Source organism: Catharus ustulatus, chromosome 9, assembly GCF_009819885.2.
Source record: "Catharus ustulatus isolate bCatUst1 chromosome 9, bCatUst1.pri.v2, whole genome shotgun sequence".
Taxonomy (NCBI): domain Eukaryota; kingdom Metazoa; phylum Chordata; class Aves; order Passeriformes; family Turdidae; genus Catharus; species Catharus ustulatus.
This window is the reverse complement of record NC_046229.1, coordinates 2,327,409-2,350,299: the sequence shown is the minus strand read 5'-3', so window position 1 is coordinate 2,350,299 and position 22,891 is coordinate 2,327,409. Positions and strand designations below refer to the sequence as shown.

At 44.9% G+C, this 22,891-nt stretch overlaps 1 protein-coding gene across 1 annotated transcript in view; it reads right to left on the bottom strand.

The window, feature by feature from the left end:
- LOC117000217 (tyrosine-protein kinase JAK1-like) overlaps positions 1 to 21,633 on the bottom strand; it is a 54,401-nt gene extending 32,768 nt beyond the window's left edge. Inside the window, exon 1 of the mRNA XM_033067678.1 lies at positions 21,557 to 21,633. The gene's annotated coding sequence lies outside the window, so the exon portion shown is untranslated. The remainder of the gene's footprint in view (positions 1 to 21,556) is intronic.
- Positions 21,634 to 22,891: the final 1,258 nt, after the last annotated feature.

Here is a 22,891-nt window from a genome sequence, read left to right as displayed (position 1 = left end):
GAAACCCAGCAGCTCCAGCATTTTTAAGGAAAAAAAAAACAAATGTACAACAGCATTTGTTAAACCCTTCAGACTCCTGCATCTAAGAAAAGGCAGATGCAGAAATTAAATATTTTTGAAACTCTCTGCAAATGTTCCTTGCACCAGAAGGATTCTGCTCCACCAAAACCAGGATCCTGGGTGCCAGATGAAGATGGAAGGTCCATGGCAGGGCAAAAGTCCCTAAAATACAAATACAGGGAAATCCCAAATCAAACCTGACCAACCCAAAACTCACTCTGAAGCACCATTTAAATTTCTTCCTCTTTTCTGCCCTCTCAGCCAATTTAGTTTCAGGTTTCCCAACCTCTTAGAAACCCAGTGAAAATTCAGCTATATGAGCACATGTTGTTTGTATTCCACAGGAATCCTCTCACCAAATGCACATTTTATTTAATTATTCATTACTGTGTTTATTCCATGCTTTTATTGACAGTGATCTCATCACATGCTGTTTACCCCAAACCAGGATTAGTGATTTCCCTTGGGTTTTGCTGTGGGATCTAGGCTGTGTTATGGCTGTAAAATTCTGTTTTAAATCAAGGCCAGGAGGGCAGAGGATGGAAATTTTCACCAAAAGTGAAAAGCTCTGAAAAGCAGCCAGCTTCATTAGTGCCATGCTAATATCACCAGATATGAAATATTTCCATTTTCAGCCCTGCAGCTCTGAAAAGCAGCAGAGGCCAAGCCCTGGAGTGTTGTGTACCTGCCCCTCTCCTGTGCCTTCCCAAGGCACTTGCAGAACTTCTCTGAATTTCATGACCTGCCACCAATGTGGGAAGAAGTTTCTCAGCCCTCTCAGACAGATAATTTGCCATCTTCATTGATTTTTAATAATTTAATAATTTTTAATTTCAATTTTTTGCCGTTTTCGTTGTCCTGCCTCTAATGGCACACAAACACAAAACCACTTTTTTTTTTTTTTTTTTTTTTTCTGTATTACCTGCTCTTTCCAGCCTGATTTTCCTTTGGGTACAGACCAGGCTGCTCTAATGACCAATTTTTCACAGTCTGACCTTTAAAGGTCACAACCCCTCTGCAATGAGCAGGGGTATCCTTAACTAAGTTTTTATAGCTTATAAATGTGTGCTTGATTGTCTTTCACCCCCAATTTCTGCTGTAATAACTTTAAATGACACAATTCCTGGGGTTTACAACCAATTATGATATCCTTGTATATTGAAGCACTTCCCTGCTAAACCAGGCTCAACTTCCTTGGAGGGAAAGGAAAGAAGCCACCATGGAAAGTTTCCAACAATAACCTGATTTTTCTGTAATTACTTTTTCCTCCCAATTAAAAACCAGTTTGATTGCTCAGGCTGGGGCTGAAGGGGCATTCCAGTTTGTAAGTGATTTACACAGACAATTTGTTTTTATTCCTGCCTTAATGATCTTTTTCCTTCCTTGATGTCCTGCTGGCAGTTTGGGGATGGAAGATGGGATGGGGATTCTCTGGAAAAGAGCCAGAACCTTCCCAGCAGAGCAGCACAACTCCAGGAACTGAGCTCAGGAGTTTCCTGAGATTGCAGAAAAACTTCCAGGGAAATCATCCTGGGACAAACCTCGGGGTTCTGTGCAGGACACAGCCAGAGAAAAAATATTAACATTAAAAAAAATTATTTTAAATTATTATTATTATTATTATTACTATTATCATCAGTATTATCAGTATCATTATCATTAGTGTAATTATTATTAAAATTATTAGTATTATCATTATTATCATTATTATCATTATCACATTGAAATTATTAGTGAAAATATTATAATTTATTATTATTATCATTATCATTATTGAAATTATTAGTGACATTATTATCATTATCATTATCGTTATTGAAATTAATAGTGACAATATTATTGTTATAAATTATTATCATTATCGAAATTATTAGTGAAATTATTATTAAAATTATTATTATCATTACCATTATTATTATCATTATCGTTATTGAAATTATTAGTGAAAATATTATAATTTATTATTATCATTATTGAAATTATTATTTAAATTATTATCATTATTGTTATTGAAATTATTAGTGAAAATATTATTATAAATTATTATCATCATTATCATTATTGAAATTATTAGTGAAAGTATTATTATTTAAATTATTATTATCATTATCATTATTATCATTATTGAAATTATTGGTGAAACTATTATTATTAAAATTAGTAGTAGTAGTAGTAGTAGTAGTAGTAGTAGTAGTAGTAGTATTAAAAGTGAAACTATTGACAACATGGAGGTGTGGTGGAATTTTGGAAATTGAGAGTTTTAATTTTTTTGTGTTAAGTACTGATTTAAAAAGAAAAAAAATTGGTTTTGATTTAAGGTCAAAAAATAATAAAGAATAATAAAATAAAATTAATAAACACCTAAATCCAAACAAAAAATTCCATCTCTGATCCATTCAATCCCAACCCTAATGCTGGAATGGCTCATGAAGAAACCTCTGGGGACTCTTTATGCATCCACTGCAGAATTCCTGAGATAATTCCAGAGTTTTTGTACCCCACTGCTGAAAACAAGCCAAGCAACCACTGGATAATTTCTGAGATAATTCCAAAGTTTCTGTACCCCACTGCTGATCACTGCAGAATTCCAAAGTTTTTGTACCCCACTGCTGAAAACAAGTCAAACAACCACTGGATAATTCCTGAGACAATTCCAGAGGAACTGTTTGTACCCCAGTGCTGATCACTGCAGAATTCCTGAAATAATTCCAAGGTTTTTGTACCCCACTACTGCAAAACAAGCCAAACAACCACTGGATAATTCCTGGGATAATTCCAAAGGAATTGTCTGTACCCCACTGCTGATCACTGGATAATTCCAGAGATAATTCTGAAGGAATTGTCTGCACCCCACTGCTGATCACTGGATAATTCCTGAGATAATTCTGAAGGAATTGTCTGCACCCCAGTGCTGATCACTGGATAATTACAGAGATAATTCCAAAGGAGTTGTTTGTACCCCACTGCTGCTGCACCTCCAGGACCCACAGATGCTCCTCAGCAAGGCAATCCCACATTTCCCAGATCTTTAGGAAAAAGCCAACATGGATTTATCACAACAGCACCCAGATTTCTGATGATGCCTTAGATTTTTAGTAAGAAACAAACCCAAACAAACAACCAGCTGAGGTCTGGCAAAGCCAAGACTGGTGAGGAACATTCTCAACACATCCTTGCTGCAAATTAGTACAGAAATAAAACAAGGTGCTGATTTACCCAGGAAATCAGTGCCAGCCCTGGCAATGCCCAGCTCTGCCACATCCCCTAACAGAGAGCTGGGAGCAGCTCCCCCAAAGCCCTGAGATGGACTCCAGATGTTGCTCCTGAGTTGAGTTCCAGATGTTGCTCCTGAGCTGAGCTCCAGATGTTCCTCCTGAGCTGCTCCATTCTCACCTCTCAGCACATGGAGACTCCAGCCCAGCTCTCTCTCTCTGTGCTGGGCAGCACTGACTGAGCAAAACTCCTCATCCCCTACAACACTCCCACCATAAAATCAGATTTTGGGTTGGAAGGGACCTTAAGGATCATCCCATGGCTACCCCTGCCACCAACACATGGAGGTCACCTGGCCCCAGAGAGGGAGCAAGCAGCAAAATTCCTTTTGAACAGCAAAAATTCTTTTAGGACGGAGGAACAAAATCTCTTTAGGACAGAGGGGCAGCAAAATTTCTGTAAGACAGAGGAGCAGCAAAATTCCTTTAGGACAGAGAGGTAGCAAAATTCCTCTAGGACAGAGAGGTAGCAAAATTCTTTTGGGACAGAGGAGCAGCAAAATTCCTCTAGGACAGAGGAGGAACAAAATTCCTTTGGGACAGAGGAGGAACAAAATCCCTTCAGTCCAGCCCCATCCTGCAGTGGAGCTGAGTTGCCCAGAAGCTGTGAGGACATTCCCAGCTCCTCCCAAGGACCAACCCCAACTTTCCCTGAGAAGAACTGAAATGGTGGCACCTCTAACACTCAAGCTGCTTTCAAAAGAAATGTCCCCACCATGCAGATCCCTTCCAAAACCCCTCCAGAGGTGCTGACTACGTGCTCAACATCTGCTGTGAGAAGGGCAGAGCACCTGAACCCCCAGAGCTGGCAGTCATGTGCTTCCTGTGGTGGCTTTGCACTTTGGTAAGACTTTTCTGATGGTTTTTCTTTTTTTTTTGTTTATTTTTTGTTGTTGTTGGTTGGGTTTTTTTTCTTTTTTAATGTGGTGAGAAGATATTGTTAAAGTTCACTCTGAAGGGCTCACAGTTTAAAATGAGCCTCAAACAAAAACAAAACTTCACCAGTTTTGTTCACCTGTTAAGAGCAAACCACCAACAAAAATATCCCCCAACTAAGAAACATTCTTGCTATAATAGGGTTGAAAACCATGAAATTACATAATAAATTTAGTATTTACTACTGACATCAAGAGAAATTTGATCTTCAAAACCCCTCTCTGTGCTCTTACCTCCTCTTCCATTAAAATCCTGCTCTAATGCTGGTAGCTCCCATCTCTATTTAGTCACAAATGTGCACAAGATTTTGTCAGGCTCAGTGGACAATTTGGATTTTTCCAACCCAAAAAATTCCCAGGTGCAGTTATTGGGCTGCACTGGTTTGGTGTGCATAGAAAAAAAATGTTTTCAGTTTAGCAGAGTGAGCAGCTCAAGCACTTCATGGTGCCCAAGGAAGAACCAAATGCCACTGAGATAATTTTTAATACAAGTGGGAAATACAGTTATTTATTGCCCATCTGTTGGGATAAACACACAGCAATTTTTAATTTTTTTTTGTTTTATAAACTGATCACCAGAGAACACCTGTATTCATGGCTGGCTGTAAAGACATTTTCCCCCCTTAGCCAGAGGAAGTGGGACAATTGTGTGAACCCAAATGAGGTTTGCAAGCGTGGATGAGAAATGATTCACATCTGCATCTCAACTCATCTCTTCAAACTGCAGATTCAAATCTGGGGGAGTGAACTCTCCCCCAGGATATGCTTTGGTTTGTTGCAACTGCTTTTCTATTTTCAGGCTTTAATGAATCCTCATATTGCCTACTCTGAATTCTTATATTGCCACCTCCAAAAAGAGGAGCTGAGCCCTAAACACCACCTGGGAAATGACAAAGAAATGATGTGGTTCAGATCTCCCTGAATTGTTTTTCTCTGATCCCAGCTGCAACAAAGATTGGGAAAAAAAACCACTTTTAATTTCTCCCAGCTGAAGGCTCTTTTCTTCCCAAAAATCAAACCCAAGGAAACTTGAACCAGAAGAAGCCAATCAGTGAGAGCCAAACGAAGCTTTCAGAAAGTTGTCTCAATAAACAACTCGAGCTCTGCCAAAACCCAGGATCCTTGTGCCTCCCTTTGGTGGCCAAAAGCAGAACTCTGGCTCCTCTGGGACACTGAGGACACTTTTCCCAAGGATTCTCCTGCAGAATAAGAGCAGCTGCAGTTGAAGCTTTATCTAAGAGCTGCCAGAGGAACACCCACTCGTTTGTGTGCTATCAGTTTTATCTCCCTGTGTTTGAGCTCTGCCACCAGCAGCAGGAAGGAACCTGTAAATCCAGTCCTGTCCTCCAGCACCACCCCCTAACAAACTTCAGTGCTTCCAGACACCCCACACACCATTACAGATTTATATTTCCAACCAGTCGTTTTCAGCCATGAATTTTCAGTGGCCAGTTTAACTGTGGATGCTCTGGAGGAGCTGCTAAAATTCAGAGTTTGCTGGTGGGAGTCTCCTGTCAACCAGGAGCTGTAGCAACCCAAATATTTACCCTCCATTCATTCAATCTCCTGGACAAACACACCCACTATTTTTAACTAGCTGGCTAAATAGGAGTAAATTTGACATGTTTGTATCTGAGAATTGTGTCAACACTGGTTCAAAGGTGGTGAGACACGTGAGTGGCTTCAGTGTACAATGATGAGCAGTGGGACTTTGTTTTCCTTTCCTTAGGGAGTCCTGCTGGGTTGTGGATTTGAAAATGTGTCCTGCAGCTTGCACAGTTCTCCTGTCAAACTGAGGGTTTGTCCCAAAGGTGCCTTTGCACCCATCCCACCCTGCCACACTTCACACCTGGCACAGATCTCACCCCAAACAATTCCAGCCCGGCACCAACTGTCCTGCCCTAGGGAGCCTCACACCTCCTCCAGGTTAACAATCCAAATAAACTCTTCTGTAGAGTTCTGCTAGGGCTGAATCACCTCGTGTTTATTTACAATTCACTCATCTCTCTCTTTTTAGAAAATATTTGCTTGTGGCAAATTAGAAATTTCGAAAGCATTTCTGCAGTGGCTGCCACTAACTCCAGGTGGTCTTTAACTCCAGATTCATCATCTGTGAGTTTTACACCACGCAGGAAAGCTGAAAAAAACACCAACTTTGAACATATACTCTGTATTTCAGGATTCAAAGTAAAAAATGATGAGAGGAATGTCAACTCCTGCCTTTCAAGGAGTCTATCTGCATTCCCAGCACTGCCTGTATGAAAACTGACAGCAGCTCCATTTCTTGTTTTGGCCAGAGCAGCTTCATCAAAGTTTATGGCCAGTTAATTTTCCAGGCCAGTTATGATTTTATTTCAGCTCTCCAGAAGCCCAAAGCAGCAGTCATGTCCCAGCTGCACTGTGCCTCCCTCTCTCAGGAGCAGTCCTGGATGCAGGACCACATCCCTGCTGCTGGAGAGATCTTTGGGCTTTGCTCTCCCAGGATCTCAGCCACAAAAGCCACGGGGCAGCCCCTGCTCCCAGGAGCTGATAACAGGAGTTATCTCAGCTCCCACAGCTCCAGTTTATCCCCATCCTAAAGAGAGGCTGGGCAGAGTTAAAGGAATAAAGCAGGGATTTATTAAAATCCTTCCAAGGATTCACCTTGGGCAGTGCAAGAGCTGTGGTTACACCCGAGATGGACCCAAGTCAGGAGTTTCACACTTTTATCAGTTCTGTTCCATTCCCACTTTGGGGTTCATTGTCCAATTCCAGCTCCAGGCTCTGCAGTCCCACCCTCCCAGATTCTCTCCTCAATTCCCTGGTTGCATTTTTGGGGCTGGAGCTGCAGGGTGTCCTTGGTTCTGGGCTGGGAAAGGATTGTTCTGTGTGCCTGGGCTGGGAGGAGAGCCTGGAACACTTTATATGAAATTCAGAGTTCCACACTAAAGCAGTGCAGAATCTGGAAATGATGAAAGCTCAAACTTAATGGCATCACAACCCCTCAACATCTGCTCTGCAGAGCTGTGACCCCACTCACCCTTCCCAGCTCCAGTGCCAACACAAACTCAAAGAATTTGGTTGTGCAGCAGGGAATGCTTGAAAACAAAAAAAAAAGTGCAAAGTTCCCCAACTCACAGCTACAATCCCTAACAGCAAATCCACGAGCCACTCTTGCACCTTGCCTGGTGCCAGGCCAAGCCCTCCCTCAGCAGCAGTAAACAGGAAGCCACCACTGAACTCGGTGACAGAGGCACCCCAAGCACCCTGCTCGGCTTCCTCCTGCTCAGACACAGCTGGAACAGCTGGAGACAGGAGAACAGCTCTGCCTGGCAAGGACAGAGCCAGGGCTGGGCCCTCCTGCCCATCAGGGTGAGTGGACACTGCAAACAGGGCTCTGGGACTTGTTTATTCCATCATGGCTAAAAACTTGGAATGTTTTATTCAGATATTAAACCATGGCCCTTTGGAGACAAAATTCCACCTGGTGAGCTCAAAAAACACCTCTAGGTACTACCAAGCTGCTCCTGCTGGTTTTAGAGTCCAGTTTATCCCTGTATCTCCAGGCAATCCTGTGAGCACCACACTGCAGCACTTCTGGAAGCATCAAGCACAAGAATTATGCCCATGAAGCTGAAAAAAGCTTTTTCTGACCTTAAAAGCTCAGAGAAAACAGGACTGAAGCCATCACTCCCAATCAATTAAAGGAGCTGCTGCCATGGAAAGTGGCTTTGAGAGCTCACTACAGCTCTTAACTACCTTTCCTGTAAAGAGCTTAGTACAGTAAATGTGAGTAAGCAAATATTAAAAATAGCTAAGCTGGGCCACTCGTGTTCAATGGCTTCTTGCACTGACTCAGATGGGGGTGACTCATGCCAAGGCTCATCCCAAATCCCTCCTGCCCTGTCTGCTCTCCCAGCCTGGCCCTGGCAGCTGCTGCTCCACACCCTGGCCACTCTCAGGAGCTCCAGGACAAGAGGGGTCATAAAAACAGCACAAAAAACTCATCAGGATTTGCTGCTCCTTCTTTCAGCCTTCAAGGATCGTTTTGGAAAAGATCATTCGTGAGTTTATGCTATTAAAGTATTAAAAGTATTAAAAAGTATTTAAAAATACCTGAAATTAGGGGTTGTCATGCTAAAATCACTCTCCAGAAGTTTAACAGGCAACTTCCAAATATTTGGTTTCAGAAAATAATTTCTTATCCTCTCCCCCTTAACTGTAGCCATGCTGAGCTACTGAGTTGCCCTCTAAAATATTGAATTACTGAGTTGCCCTCTAAAATACTGAATTACTGAGTTGCCCTCTAAAATATTGAATTACTGAGTTGCCCTCTAAAATACTGAATTACTGAGATTTCCTCTAAAATACTGAATTACTGAGTTGCCCTCTGAAATACTGAATTACTGAGTTGCCCTCCAAGACCATCCCCAGAAATCCCAAAGTTGGGATCACCACTTTCTGAGTGCAGGATCTCTGCCCTTTGCTGTTTGATCCCCACAAAAATCAGAAAAACCCCTCTTTGTCTTATTTACAGGAACTGGTGGTCACATTCAGGGAATTTCCACTGAGTTTAATTTGTAATTTTTAGACTTTTGACTGTACATTTACCATGGAAACAGAACAGAAAAACCTTTGAAGAAATCTTCATGACGGATGTAAAGCTTAATCAAGATTAATTATGCTGATCAGATATCAGTGATATATAGATTATATACATTAGAGGTGGTAATATGTGATCCTGTATATTTTATATACACAAGTAGGTCTCCAGAACTATTTATGTGCTTAAAAAATCATATAAACAAAATTTTTGGCAGAACTGCAGTGATATTGACCCAATAATTAAATGATAAATAATTCAATTGTGATCTCATGCCTCATAAAGAAATGGCAAAGGGAGGAAAGGAGGCCAGTGGTAGCAAAGCACAGAGTTAATGTTGCAATCATATAATTAATCCTCACATAAATCTTTCAAAAGTTATGCCAAGTTCTCATTGCATCTTCTTCTCTCACTGCCAGAAATAACAACAGTATCTTCTGGGGTTGAGTGGCTTTGTTTTGGACATCAAGGGGAAAAAAAACACAAGAGGAAAAAATCCCAAAACCTTTAGGAAAAATCCTTCATATCTTATGGAGTATTATACTTGCACTACTCTATTAGGCACCTATGAATCAATAATTAATTTTTTCCTTCCCATTAGATTGTGCCAGCACAAAAAAATACCATTTTCTGCTCTTTTTTTTCCCCAGAAAAAGCACATCACTAATTTGGGTGAAGTTTTCACCTTAACTCAGAAAAAAAGAGAGAGCAGATAAATGTTAAGCCCAGCCTAACTCAATTATCAACTACTCAAACCAATTTGTCTGTGTCCAAAACGAACAAAACCCAGCAGCAACAAAGTCCCAGCTCAAACTGTCAAGTCACAAAAACAGGAACTGGGCTCTAGAACTGGGGTTTTGTGTTTCCCCTTTTGAACTTGATACCAGAACTAACAGCACATTTTGTGCCTCACAGACCATGAGACACGAAATTTTCTCTTTTTTTTTTTTTTTTTTTTTTTTTGGAAGGGGGGAGGGTAAATTTAGAATTCATTATTTGTTGCAAAAATTTGGTTTTAATTTTAACTGAGCTGTGAGCGTAGCTTCACACCCCCTCTGGATTTTTTTTTTTCATATTCCTACAAATGAGAAAACAGAGGAGTGAACACAGCTGGAAAAGGATTCCAAGGGAAATTTGTGAATCCCACAGGCAGGAAATTTGGAAAGATAGAGGGAAAGACACAAAAGAGGAGAGAGACAAGTCTGAGGAAGTTTAAATCACAAATCACACCTCTCCCCTTTTTATCCAGTGATGAACTGGCTGTTTGCACTCACAATTCCAAAGCCTGGATTTCCAGCCCAAAATCCATGGAAAAATGAATTTTCTGAAGCATCTGGACAGTCCCTGCTTGGCTCCAAAGCTGCAGCCAATTTACAAATCCAGTGCAGCTATTCTGGGCAATAAATATTTAACTGCAGTGGGCAGCACTTCCCAAAAATTCCACTGTAAAGCACATGGAATCCTGGGGGAAATAATGAGAAATGAAAGAAGGAGGTGCCCTGTGTGTGCACAAAACTGAGGACACCACAGCCCTTATCTGCTTAAAAATTGTACAAACCAAAGTCTTTGCCAGAACTGCAGTGGTATTGACCCAATAATTCAATAATCAATAATTTGGGATGCTCATGCCTTAAAAGAGATCATAAAGAAACAGCAAAGGGAAGAAAAAAGATTTTAATTTTTCTTCTGGCCTTAGAAACAACTCAGAAATTGAATTACAAGTTATTATGCAGGAATCTGAAGAATAAAACCTCCAATTTCATCTTGTTGTTGCTTCATCTCTCACAAAAACTAGCAATCCCACATTAGGCATTTCCCTAATTTACAGAAATCTCTGGATTTTTGGGAGGTTCAGAAACCACTGCCCTGTCACTGTAATTACCAGAGTGCTGTTATCCCATGAGAACTGTCTCAAAATGCATCAGCACTTAAAAAAAAAAAAAAATCTTGAATAGTTTCAGGATTGAAAGACCCGAGAGAATATTTTAGTACACATTAAATAAATATTTATTAAGGACATGAAGCAGATCTCTGTGTTGAAAGGTTAATCAGAGACTTCAGACAAAAGTCACAGAAATCAGTTTTAGGAAAAAGAAAAAAATCTGTAATTCCTGCAGTAATGTGGATGTACACACTTCTTAAGGAATTTGAAAATTACCACAGAGGGCAAATACCTGATTTTCAATTCAAAATATTGCCCTGGGTGTCACAACCTGGAAATCTGGCCACGACCAAGCTGCATTTCTGCCTTGGTATTTATGTCACAAAGTCAAATTGGTTCATTTCTCAAATGGAAAGTCACTTAAATTATATTTAGCCAGCAATAAAAAACTCAGTATTTACTTTTATGTATGTGGCTTTTGTGCACACACAGTGGTTATCTTTATAGAAAAGATTATTTGCAATTAAAAACTGCCTGCTGCATCTCTGCACACAATTCCATGTTGCCATGTAAATAGAAAAAAAGAAGTAATTTTCCTCATTCTTACAGGGAAATAAACTCAACCAATCCATCAGTGCACAATCTATTTTTGTGCCCCTTCAGTGCTCGCTGTACAATCTGACATTTCAGTGGAACAAGACATGCAGACAACACTCTCATGAGCAAATTCACCTGAATTAACACAAAAAACCCCACAATCCTGTTCTACAAAATCAGCACGAGGAGAATTCCATTCCCAAGAGAGAGAAATTTGCATTTCCTCATTAATCAGAGCAAGAAGACTAATTACACTTAGAACACTTGCTCTGTACATTTTTATTTTGATGGTATTAAAAGCCTTGATTTATTAAGTGTTAAACACTCCAAAAATACCATCCCACTTCTTATTTTGGTCTCAAGGAATGCAGAGCTAGTGGATTGTGACCAGAAGTCACAAAAATCAGGGCAAAGGACTTCATTGAGGCTGCTTCAAAATCTGTTTTCTGCCAATTCTCATCACATGCTTGGCCTGGAAGGATGGAATGGTTTGGATTGGGAAGGACCCATGGGCAGGGGCACTTCCCCCAAATGAAAAATGCCTCTGGAAAAGCCACCCTGCCATTTCAGCTGGGAATGATGAAAGTTTAATTGAGAATTACAGAAGCCAAAGCCACGGTTTTAAAATCTTGTGAATTCTTTGCTGTCTCTGTAACACAGATGGGGCAAGAGAAGAGAATTCCAGATATTCCAAGAACAGCCATTCCCTGCTAGTTATCAACAGGACTGAAACACACACATTAATCTGGCAATAAATCCAATTATAAATTAAAAATGGATGTCTGAGGTTTAACTGTATTAAAAATTATTTATTACTAAAGTGTTGCATGAAAGATGTTCCTGCCTCTTCATGAGAGGACTGGTGTATAAATATTTATTTTCTTAAGCATAAGATGACATTCTGTCTTATTAAAAACACATTCTGGTCAAATTATAATTTTTCTCTTCCTAAAGCCAGAGCCTTTGACTTAGAACAAGACCACAGCTACAAAAAGAAAGAGGAAAAAACACAATTATTGCATAATTAATTGGCCTGACCCCCCATTATTCATGTTTACAGATAAAAATCCCACCCTGGTTTGTATTTTTAGGTCCCAGCTCCAGGAAACAATCAGGATCAAATGCAAATGGAAGCAGGAAGACAAACTGAGCTGGAAACAGAAAATGATGTGAGGCTCAGCAGGAAAACTCCGAGCAGAGCCAAGTCCTCAACACAATTCTGAGTCACCAGTTCTGCTGAAGAGCACCCAGCACCCTGGGCTCCTCCAGAGCAGCCAGATCAAACTCCCAAAAATGAACTTTTCCTTCCTATCCCCATTTTCTAGCTCACCCCTGACTCTGGGTGAGGCTGATGGGGAGAAAAGGGAATGACCCCATTTAAATCCATTTTATAATTTCATTATGGAGTAGAGTCCTTGCTCTCTACAGAGGCATGGACTAACCCTATCCTTAAAGCCTGATTCTAAACTAAACCTTAAAAAATTCAGCTCTATTAACACAGAGATATAACATAAAAAGCTGCTTCTTAAGCCTTTGGTTGGGGTTTCACAAATTAAACATCTCTCTTTCAGGCTGTGCCCTCCCAATGAGTACAGACATGTGGGAAAAGTTTTACAGGACCATAAATGTGTATTTGTTCAAAAGATAAGCATCATTCTGTCAGTTTTCCCTGCTAATTAACCACACCCAACTTTCCCTGCCTCTAGAACTGAGCAACACCAGGTTTTAATAAATAATTACCCTGAAATGCCTGGGAAAGCTGCTCATCTCCACTGATTCTGAAAACTTCTAAACCATACTGAAGAAGATTTCTTTTAAAGGGTAACTTGGTGATTAGAACATCCCCTAAAACATTTTTAAAACTGCTGTACAGAGTCTGGTGAAGTTGTCCCTGCTTTACTGGTGGTTGTCAGAGTTTATTGGTTAAACAAAGGAATTTTGAGTGATCATGTGCACATCTGCCAGCTGGCCTGGCCCTAAATGCAGAACTACTGCAGATTAAAGAGCTTCCAAAATGTGAGCTGAAACAGGCAGCAAATCTTCTTTTCCCTGGTTTTGGCTGGAAAACGTTGTGGTTTTCACAAAACCCTTTGCAATATCAGCAAAATTATCAGGAAGAGTGGTTTGCATCTCAGCTGTATTTCAAAGGCTAAACTCGCCACAGAGCTTGGAGAAATCCAGGTTTTTATGTAATAATTTCAGCGATGGGCAGAGATTTGTGTGTGCAAAGCTGAGCTTTTACAGAACTCAGGGGCCAAAAGGAGCCAGCAGAGTGTGCACACAAACAAGCACAGCAATTTAACTGCTAATTAAACCTCATCAAGCACTTAAGTAACAAGGACACAGCAGATCGAACAAGTCCTGAGGAATTTGTTCATCAGGCAAAGCACCAAGCAAAGTCAATGAGGGTTTGTCAAGAGGTGAAGGATAAAGATTTATAGGCTGGCAGGTCCTGCCTTGGTCATATAAAATTAATATTTCAAGTACAGTGAGAGAGGGTGGTTCTATAAGAACAGGAAATGATGCACAGGCTGTGGTGTGAGTGTGGGGAGGAGAATTCTGTGCACAATTCTGTGAGCAACTCTGTGCACAACTCTGTGCCTGATGGAGCTAAACTGCTCCACCTCAACCTTGATGTTCCTCACCCAGGATTTTCCCAAGTTCTCCCAGCCTCAAGGATGCCCCTCCTGCCTCCACACCCACCACGAGCCAAGGAAAATATTGGTTTCTTTTTCACTTACAGTAGTTTCACGAATACAAGCCGCACGGATTATAAGCCGCACCCCCGGTGCCTCGACAATGTTGCTGTCTTTGTCAATAGATAAGCCGCACCCCGAATATTAGCCGCACTTTCGTTCGTCGCGAGAATCCGTGCGCAGCTTTCACAAATTGGCCAATTAGTAACAGGATCGCGGCATAGCGGGCTTTACTGGCTCGGGGCGGGGCCAGGCAGGCTCGGCCCGCTCATGGTTGCCGACGGGGCCGGGTGGCCCAGCTCAGCGCCACGGCTCGGCGGGGCTGGCCGGGTGGTGCTGCCGCCGCCGCCGGGCTCGCTGGCCCCCCTCTCCCGTCAGCACCGCCCCGCTGCCGCGTTCGCTCGCCCGGCTGGCAGGGCTGCCGCCGCCGGGCTCGCCGCTCGCCCCGCTGCCGCTTTCGCTCGCCCCGCGCCGCGCCTCGCGAGCGCCGCGCCCGCCCCGCGCCCGCCCCGCGGCGCTTTCGCGGCTCGCGGTTCGCGGCTCGCGGTTCGCGGCTCGCGGTTCGCGGTTCGCGGCGGCGCTTTCGCGGCTCGCGGTTCGCGGCGGCGCTTTCGCGGCTCGCGGCTCGCGGCGGCGCTTTCGCGAGCGGCGCTTTCGCTCGCCGGGCGGCGCTTTCGCGAGCGCCGCTTTCGCTCGCCCCGCCGGCAGGGCTGCCGCCGCCGCCACCAGGCTCGCCGGCCGCCCCCTCCCGTCTGCACCGCCGCCGCGTTTCCTCGCCCTGGCCGGCACTGCAGGCCCCCGCACCGCCGGGCTCCCCCACGCTGCTGGCCCCGATTATGCTGGGCTTCCCCCGCTGCCAGGCAGCCCCACCCGTCGGCCTTCCTGCTTCTGCCATGCTCCCCTGCACTGCTAGCCCCAGTTCTCCCGGGCTCCCCCGCCATGCTGGCTCAGGCTCTGCCGCCCGCCCCCACACTGCTGGCCCCGCCTCTGCCAGGCTTTCCCACCTCTGCCGGGGCCGGCCGGGCTCCAGCTTGGCTTGGGGCTGCCGCGGGCTCTCACTTCCGTGTTGGCAGCTTTTAGAATTTTGTTAATGTATTAGCCGCCCCGGAACATTAGCCGCACTTCCGGGTTTCCACCAAAATTTTGGTCAAATTGGTGCGGCTTGTATTCGTGAAATTACTGTAATTCAACAGCAAACTCCTAAGGACACGGTGTGAGTAAAGCTGGAGGTAGCACACTTTGAACTGCGAGGTAAACATCCCAATAAAGGGTGAAGAGTTAATCACAGCCCAGTTAATCTGATCAGCACCTCAGCTTTAGGTGTTTTAAGGCTGTGCTGGCACACTCAGGATTTAAAAGCTGCCTTCTTTCCAAGCCAAGCCTGTTTGCTGATGTATCTTGCTTATATATCTGGAGCTGGCTGAGTTGTCAGTCACATGTGCAGGAAGCTGTAAGGGCTGTAAAACCCACAGGATTTATTTTTTAAATTTTTTTTAACTTGGCAGAAGATGGCTGTTGTGTGGTAAAAAGGAGCTCTGAGCCAGTCCCTCTGTGTCCTTTCACTTACCCTGTGGGGCTTTGACATCCAAATCAAAGCCAGGCTCTCTGCTAATCCACCCCACCACTACAGGAAAGTTGTTCAAGGCCATGAATTCCTCCTGAAGCAATTGTTGGTGTAGAATAACAGCAAGTTGATTTTTTCCACGTGGTAAAACAAAGGATTCCAGGGGAGAATTCCAGCTGGGAAAGCTCAATTTGCATCTCCGTGGGGGTTTGTTCTGTACCATCAATAAACAACCTCCACGTTCCCCTCAGGACAATGAGCACAAGCTTCCTTGGCAATGAATTGTTATGATCCCAGCAAAAATCAGGGATCACACAGGTTCCTTGTCCCTGAGTTCCTACTCTTTGTCACCTTGTCTTTAGAGCCTGGGGTTATTAACAGACTTCTACAAATCAATACCCAAATAAAAGACATTTAAGCCAAGCCCTGAGGTTTCTAATAGAAAAGTTCCAGAGTTATAACTCTATTTCAGAAGCACCTGGTGCCCATCACAACCTGCAGAGCCCAAAAACTTTTCCCTCAGGAACACTGGAAGGGAGGGAGTGCTAAACTGGGAATTGCAGCTGTTGTTTCATTACCAAAATCAAATGCACCTTTCAGCTTGAGTATTAAGAACTAGAAAGAAGTGTAGAAGAAAAAAAACAACAGAATTTAATACAAATGCAATACAAATAAAGAGCAAAGAGGCAAGCAGTGAATTTGTAATCCTTTTTCTTTTTCAGAGGGAGGGTAATTCCTGTAGCACAGAGTGACAGAGCTGTGACAACAGGCTGACACAAAGGTGTGATACTCCCTGACCTCTGGTCCTTTATGAACTTTTAAACTCTCAGCCCCAGCAATTTCAAAATTCTCAGTGCCTGCTTTGCTGTACTTTGAGGAAAAGTGAAATACAGAGGTGTCCAGGAAGTGAAAGGTTATTTCTTGTGCATCCTCAGTAAACATGAAACGCTGAGTGCACAAGGAAACATCACACAAAGTGACCTGCAAATGCCACTGCCAGCTGCTTTGGATGCAAAACCTCAGCACTGAGGGTGAGGTTTTTGTCCCCTTTTTTCCATGCAGGAGGCCACCAGCTCGAGAGAAGAGGTGAGAGTTTGATATCCTGGGGACAAGAAAAACAACTCATGCAAAATAGATTTAAATACAAAAGACTGAGCCTAATGCAGCACTTAGGGTGCTACCTAAAATATTTTTTTCTTTTTCCCTTAAACATCTGATATTCTACACTAATTTATCTTCCTGAAAAGACTCAAACAGAACAATCCACACAAATAAAAAAACCTGCTTTGCATTTGTTATCATATTCCAGAGGAGAGCAGAGCCAGGTATTTATGGATGGCAAGCACCAGGAAGTCATTTAGACTGTCCAAGTGCCAAGCTTTTTAAGGTTTGTTTTGTTTAATGTTTTTCTGGTGCTGCTGGTGGCTCAAAATGAACATAAAAGTCACCTCTGCCAAATTAATTTCCTGAAAATCTGAGTCCACACACAAACAAATTGTGCTCCCTCTCCTCCCTACTGTCCCAGTCATGGACTGAGCACTGTCTGCTCCATTTTCCTAATCCAAAAAAAAAAAGTGGAAGGTTTAGATCTGTCCTTTTCCTGACAAACAAGGTGTTAAGGACTTTTCCCAGATTTCCTAAGCTGAACAACAATTTTTTCCTGTTCCAAATGACATCAGTCAATATTAGTTCAGTGCCAGCTTCCAGCCAAGAAAATGAAGTGCTTTCAAAGATTTGAAGTGAAAGACCAATAAACTCATTTTGAGAGAATATGCACCACATTGAAGGGTTATTGTTAAGAGTACCACTAATACAATTCAATATTTCAATATCCTGCTAAACTCCAGTTGGGCCCCCTGATGAGCAAGACAAATTCCACTCAGTCTTGGAATAGCTGGAAGGGACAGGAAACACTCAAGGAACAGTCTAAACAGCACTTGGAGTCCAAAACTGCTAAAAATTTGAACTACATTCACATTCTGGGGCCTTAACAAGCCAAAGCCCCTCTCAGATCCATTCTATAAATAAGGGAGGAATCTGCAAATTCCCTTTAGGAGTTTTCTCCTGGAAGGAGGAAAAGCAGTTGTCAGACTTTGTGTTCAAAGAGAATTATGCCTTTGGGAACTGGGGCCAAACTCCTGACTCAGAGTAAATCCCAAATGCTTCAAAATTCAGAGAAAACTGCATTAAAGCCTGGATTAACTCCCTTTATTAGCAGAGCCTCCCTTAAGCAGCAGGTCTGCTTCAAAGGAGCACCAGTAAAATCTATCATAAAGCAAAGCTACCAGATAAATGGATTTATGACAGCTGAGTTTTCCAAAGCAAATCCCCCAGTAAAGGCTCCTTCTTGCTATTTCCAGAAAACTGTTTGCAACCAGATCCAAGCAGGACCAACAGAGACACCAAACCACTTTAAAATGACATTTTTCCTACTCTCTGTTTATTTCCACCTTACTCTGCAGGTTGGTTCCTCCTCAGATAAAAACTCTTTTTCTTTTATCTCAGATAAAAACTCTCCACAGTTCAGGATCATGCATAAATCCTCTGCTTTTCCCTCAACTTCCAGTTCTTTTCCATTATTTCCTAGATCATCTTTTACATCCCAGAGTGGGGGAGAAGGAAATCTAGAATAAATTCAACAGAATAATTTTCTGTGCCAGCAGTTTCAAGGCATAATCACAATGACATCACATGCAGAGAATGATATTAATACCTCTGCTATCAAACCTCCCACACTGAGCAAAAGGCATTATTGATATGCAGAGGGAACTGCTCTAGACTTTACTTTTCCATGTTGAGACTGCTCTCCCAGTTTCCTGTAGCTCAATTTTTCTGTCAGTTATGCAACTTATGTTACATTTATATAACCAGTTCGAGGAAAAAAAAAAACAAAACCAAGAATTACTCCAGCTAGCAAAACTGTCTGCAGTTTTAGAAAGTTTTTCAGCATGAAGAAAATGGTCAGGGCATGTTCCTTAAAAATCCACCTGTCTGCAACAGGCCAGGACATTAAAACCACTGAATTGTACTTCCTCCTCTCCACTTTCAGTCGAGAGAAACTGCAGCCATTTTGCCCAAGAAAATCATCAGCAACTTCTTCTTCCAGTAGTTTTCAGCACTGTTTCAGCTTTTTGGAAGGATCAAAAGCAAATCCTGGATGGGAGCCCCAAAGTGCTGCTAAAGAAATCAAGTGAGAGAACAACCCCCTTCATCTGTCACTTCATGTCCTGCATGGAAACTACAGCAAGAGATGCAAGTGGCAATTTAGCTGCCAAAACCCCCAAATGCCGATTTTTTTTAAAGCTCCTTTTTCCTTCTTGATGAGGTTCAAGCATTTCTTTCTCACCCTGCCAGCAGAACCGAGCAGTATCAGCCCATGAAAAGCTTTATTGCAGGCAGGCTTTCAGCATTAACTGCCTGAATTATGTGCTTGAACTGTAAAAGCTATTTTCTATCAATTTAGCAAGTGTTTGCCATCACCAATACCTGAAACCTAATTGCATTTTAAGTGCTTCAAAGATCTGGAGCGACTCAATGTGTTTACAGGAATAATGTCTGAATTGCAAACTGCCAGCCAGGCTGAAAAAGAACAACGTGAGTATTGCCAGATTTTCACCCAGAAGAAAACATTTTATCGTTTTTAATTGCTGTTGGACACGAGACAAATCGGGAACCGAGCCCCAACTCGGTGCTCCCTCCATAATCCGGCTTCTCAAGCTCCTTTCTGGGTCAGAAATTCTCACAACAACCCTTTTCACACCTCGATTAAACCAGTCCTAAGGGTTTGCTTTTATGTGTGAAAGCTCTGGCCTCTCCAAACAATGCAAACACCTTCCTCTTTATGGAATCAGAGCAGCTCCTTCTGCTGCAATTCACACCCAACACGAGGATTATCTGTCTGGCTGCTGGGTTTTTAACCTCCCTTCCTCATTTTGAGCCTCTTCCTCGTGCCAGATCAGAAAGTGTCAAGGCACCTGAGGCCAGTTCTGTGGAAGAAAAAGATGTTTCACCTCCAAATCCAAGGAGCAGGGGAGGAACGTGGTGGGAAAGAGGTGAAGCTGTCAGGATGCTACCTGTGAAAACAGATTTTTTCCCCTCCACACAAAAAAGGGAAGCTGATTTCTCTGAATTCTGTCTTTATTTGCAAGACTAAACCACCACAGAAATGTCTGTCTAAACTTCCTGAATTTATACCACTTGTAAGAACCCTGCCTTACTTCCAGCCCCGAAGAAGTAAGGCAAAAGAATTATTAAGCTTTGGTTTAATTAACTCATGAGTTTAAAAGGAATATTGATTTAACCCCTGAGTGACTGTTCAGTGCACTTCAGCTTTTTGCTTTGCAGTTGATACATGTTTGCTTTTCAAAGTTTTTGCATTAGATATTCCTGATTGTTTTTTAACTAAAATCACTGAACAGACAATTTGAACGTTCACAGTTTAACATTGACAGAAGCTGCCTCTCAAAAAAGGAACACTTTGCAATTAATTCTGAACTCACTGTGCAGTGCACAACCTTCAGGAGTTCACAAACTTTTAAATTGTCTCTATTTTGTGTTTATATTCTTGTGCAAGTTTAAACTCGCTCACTCTGGCTTTTTATAAGCTTTTCACATCACCTTTCTCAAAGGATACACTGTGCCACCAGGCTTTGGGACAGCCTGCAGATACTGTGACACCTAGATAAATGACATATTTAACAACTGAATCACTATAAACGTCCTGACGAAACTATTTGTAGCATCTGCCTGCCACGACAAACTTCGAACATCTCAAGCCTGACGGGTTTGCTGGCTCAGCCAGAGCAGCGTGTCCTGAGCTGGCCCCACATTTCAGAGCACCTGTCCTGGTATCACCTAACACAGACCCAGATCAAGGTGCAACTTCCTGTGTGTTTTATTAAAAACAAGTGCCAGGAGGAAATGCCTCCCAGGCCCCTTATAAGGGCAAAACTGAACTTGATACAGAGCTCCAGCAGTGAATAAAGCTGTACCAAAGTACACCCACTCCACTGGGAAATAAAACTCCAGGGAATCGTCCCCAAGCAAAACTGGGCTCACTGGAGTTTGGTTTAAACACTGACACGGCTCTGAATTATTTCCAATGAAAGAATCACCAAAAAAATCCTCAAGTTTTCTCGCACTGTGCATTCTAGACATGCTCAGAATATGATTTCCCATTGCTAATTCTTTGGGCACACAGTGCATCCTCCTAGGCACAGGGTCAGTGTTTGAACAGAGCTGGATCCATCCTCTCCTGCCACACCGAGTTGTGTTTCCACCCTCAATCCACATTATTAACAGCAGGCTTGATGTGCTTCAGACTCATCCTGGTTCTCCCCAAACATGGATTTTAAAAACCCCAATTCAACACGATTATAGAATCACAGATTGGTTCGGAAGATCGATTTAGCTCCAACTCCTTGACCATTATCCAACACACAGAGCAGAATTACGTTTTAGGTACCTGGAGGTGCACAGCCAGCACACCTTGCCCGCTGCCAGGTTCCCTGTTCCGCATCCCTGGGTGTCCTTTGGGGTGCTGGATACCCAGCCACAGGTGACCCGTGGGGTGACACATGTCCCCAAGTGTCCCCATGCCATACACAGAGAAGCTGCCAGACCGACAGCTGGACACCGCCAACCGCCCCGAGCGGCACAGAGAGCTCACCCACGGGCTCCGGGGGATTTTTAACTCCTCCAAACCCACCCGCGGCCGGAGCCGGAGCTGTTTCACTGCCGTTCCTCCAGGGGCTGTGACAGCGCTGCCCGCAGCCCCGGCTCAGGGGCAGCTCCATCCGCAGCCCCGGCTCAGGGGAACCTCTACCCGCATTCCCCCGGACAGACAGACCCAGCAGTTCCGCACCCGCTCGGATCAGGAGGTTCCGCACCGGCCCCTCCGTGCTCAGAGCACCGCGGCCGCCGGCAGAGCCTCCCCGGGCCCGGCGCCCTCCCCGCCCTCCCCACTCACCGCTGCCGTGGTGCCCGGCGGGGCGGCCCGGGGCGGGCTGGCCGGGCCGGGCGGTGCGGACACGATGCGGACACGATGTGGACACGGTGCGGACACGGTGCGGACACGATGTGGACACGGTGCGGGCACGGTGCGGACACGGCAGAGCCCGGCTCGGTGCGGGGCCAGCGGCGCAGTGCGGGCCGGCCCGCGGCGCTCGGCGGCGGAGAGCGGAGGGCGGCGGTCCCGGCCCGGCGCAGCCGCAGCGGAGCATGCGCGGGCCGCGCGCCCGGCACCGCCCCGGGGAGGCGCCTGGGCCGCGCCTGAGGCACCGCGGGGAGCGGAGCGGGCCGGGGTGGGAACGGGAATGGGCCCTACCGAACTGAACCGAACCGAACCGAACCGGGGCTGGGAACGGGAACGAGCCCTTCCGAACTGAACCGGGCCGGGGGTGGGAGTGGGAACGGGAACGGGCCCTTCCGAACCGAACCGGGCCGGGCCGGGCGGGGCCGGGCCGGGGCTGGGAGTGGAAACGGGAACGGCCCCTTCTGACTCGAACTGGGTGTGGGAACGGGCCCTTCCGAACCGGGCCGGGGGTGGGAACGGGAATGGGCCCTTCCGAACTGAACCGGGCCGGGAGTGGGAACGGGAATGGGCCCTTCCGAACCGGGCCGGGAGTGGGAACGGCCCCTTCCAACCCGAACCGGGCCGGGACTCTGTGCCCACCCCTGTCACTGTACAGGACAGAACCGGGCCGGGACTCTGTGCTCGCCTCTGTCACCACTCGGGACAGAACCGGGCCAGGACTCTGTGCTGGTCTCTGTCACTGTACGGGACAGAACCGGGCCAGGACTCTGTGCTCACCCCTGTCACTGTATGGGACAGAACCGGGCCAGGACTCTGTGCCCGCCCCTGTCACTGCACGGGACAGAACCGGGCCGGGACTCTGTGCTGGCCTCTGTCACTGCACGGGACAGAACCGGGCCGGGACTCTGTGCTGGCCTCTGTCACTGCACGGGACAGAACCGGGCCGGGACTCTGTGCTGGTCTCTGTCACTGTACAGGACAGAACCGGGCCAAGACTCTGTGCTGGCCCCTGTTACTGTATGGGACAGAACCGGGCCAGGACTCTGTACTCGCCTCTGTCACCACTCGGGACAGAACCGGGCCAGGACTCTGTGCCCGCCCCTGTCACTGTACGGGACAGAACCGGGCCAGGACTCTGTGCCCGCCCCTGTCACTGTACGGGACAGAACCGGGCCAGGACTCTGTGCCCGCCCCTGTCACCGCTCGGGCAGGGCTCTGGAGCCGCCGGTTCTTCCCCACCCCAGGCCGGGCTGTGGCTGTCGCCTCCGC